General features: G+C 42.9%; 1 pseudogene; it reads left to right on the forward strand.

Annotated features, from left to right (window-relative positions):
* The first annotated feature begins 719 nt into the window (after positions 1 to 719).
* LOC134018362 (neurexophilin-2-like) lies at positions 720 to 2586 on the forward strand (annotated as a pseudogene).

Genomic DNA, 2586 nt, shown 5'->3' on the forward strand with positions numbered 1-2586 from the left:
ATCAAAAGACAATGACGGATAAATATGAAATTTGTTTTGAGATTACGTAAAAATGTACTTCTCCTTGAGAACTATATGTTTTGAACAATGTGTTTTCAATTTTTTTGTGTATTGTTTACTGACTGCTTGATATCAGTATATCATCTTGATCACTTTGTTTATGATTTGAGAGCAGTGTTTGATTTTGAGCACAGGTAAATCTGTTTTGAGGCGAAAGTTTAATTTTGAGCACAGGTAAAACTGTTTTGAGGCGAAAGTTTCATTTTGCTAGAGAATTCAGAGGTTTTGTAAATAGTGCTTGAAGATGAGGTTTTGTGTTTACAGTTTTGAGAAAATGGGTGACTGTTTCAAGAATGTGTTTTAGCAATTGTGAAAAACTGTAATAGAACAGCTAGCTACTTACCTAAAAATACACTAATGAAAATACAACCACCTTCATTCATCGGTCTAACTAGCAGACATTTGCTAACGGTCAATTAATTCCTTGAAATTGTCATCAATGTTTTGTTATTATGCAATTTTATTGCATAATAACTTTATATACAGATAATTTTGTTGCAGTTTCTTGATTGAACATATGTGGTCCTTTCGTGAATTATTGCTCACCGATGAACCGACATTGACGAGAGAGAGAGACGTAGAGAGAGAGGTAGAGCGAGAGAGAGAGAGAGAGAGAGAGAGAGAGAGAGAGAGAGAGAGAGAGAGAGAGAGAGAGAGAGAGAGCGCTCAGGACACCGAAGACAGAGGGATGGGTAAAATAAGCAGAGCGTCAGCTGAACAAGTTTGTTCTCTTCAGTGTAGTGATTTGACAACTTCGGAACGTTAAATTATTTTCAACCTAGTTTAGGAGCCTACTCCGTTGCGGGCTGTGAGAACCTCTACGTAAACAAGATGAGGGCAGTATTCTTCAACTTTATCTTCATGAGTCTGTTTCTACCAACGGTATGGCAAGTTGTTTGTGTTTTATAACTTGCTTAGTTACTACATATATGTAATTCCAGTTACAGTAGTATATTTGAGAGAGAGAATGACATACATATAGTTTTAGACACCCTCTTCTCATAACCAGCAGAAGCCAGATTTGTAGCCTAAGAATTCAGATTCAACACAAGCTTTAAGCTACTGATAAAAGTCAGAACCGTTAAATAGGAAGGCAATTCATGTGTTTTAACACAATGGCTTTTAGGATTCAATGATGTTTAACTTTGTATCTTGACAGTGGTTTGTTTGAATTCCCTTGTGTTTTCCTGCTGCAGGGGTGCACTAATTTTCAGAACCATGTACACAGAAAATGATCAATATTATTTACTATCCAATTTTCTTCTTCAAGGTCACTTCCAAAGTATTAGCCTTAGGGCATGTGACAGTAGACTTGAAAGACAAGGGCATGAGATTTTCTGTGTACCTGTGTGTGTGCACGCTTACTTATGTGCCCATGTGTGTGAGTGAAACAGTGTTGTGCTCTTGATGGAGCTTATTGATCACGTTTAACATTTCAATTAAAGCATACACCTATACATAAAAAAGTTATTAATTACATTGATTCATTGTCAACTGTTTTACCCAGTCTCTGCAAGAAAGTAGCTTTAATCATCTTCCTTGCTGTGTTCCTGCAGATGCAGGAGGAGGAAGCAGCCAGCCCTTTGGACTACAGAGGTCAGAGTTCACTGGAGCCTGGAACCTCACAGACAACTCCCTATGAGGCTGTGGAGGCAGGAAGAACTGTCGGACCTGCTTTGAAGGTCTCTCAACCAACCAAGGAGCTCCAAATCATATCTACCAAGCCCAGGCCTCCCAGCTCCAAGGCTTGGTCCCAGAACAACCTCTCCCCCTCCCTGGACCAGTCTCTTTATCGGCCCAGGACCAAACCTAACATCAAGACGCCAACCACCAAGAGCAGGAAGATGTTTGGCTGGGGGGACTTCTACCTCAGTGTTGGGACAGCCAAGTTTAGCCTGCTGCTGACAGGGAAGCTGGTGGACCACGTCAACGGAACTTTTAGCCTCTACTTCCGACACAACTCCACTCGTCTGGGGAACCTGACGGTCAGCATCGTTGCACCTTCCAGGCCTTTGGACTGGGAGATTCCAGAACCTAGAAGGAAGTTTCGGAACTCCAGAAGACTCAGAATTCCGGTTCTGGAGCCCCCCCCAGCCCAGCAGCAGCTCTGGGACGGAGCATCAGCAGCAGCAGCAAGAGAAGATGGTCACTAAGTCCCTGAACTGCTGGCTGGAGTACCAGAGGACCAGCCAGGCCAAGCGGACCCGGCCCTGCCTGTATGATCCGGCCCAGACCTGTTACTCTGAACACAGCCAGTCCCACTCTGCCTGGGTCTGTGCCAAACCCTGCAAGGTCCTATGTATTCTTGTCTCGTTCGTCAGTTTGGACTACAAACTGGTGCAGAAGGTCTGCCCGGACTACAGTTGGCAAGAACACCACCAATACTTTGGATAAGGGATGAGAGACAGAGGGGAAATGCTAAGGGTTGAATGTATAAAGTGCATGTGAGCATGAGTGCATTGTAGGTGGTAATCTCAATAGCCTAGTCTGTAAATACATGCACACATCATTTGTAGGGAGTTGATG

Source organism: Osmerus eperlanus, chromosome 4, assembly GCF_963692335.1.
Source record: "Osmerus eperlanus chromosome 4, fOsmEpe2.1, whole genome shotgun sequence".
Lineage (NCBI taxonomy): Eukaryota > Metazoa > Chordata > Actinopteri > Osmeriformes > Osmeridae > Osmerus > Osmerus eperlanus.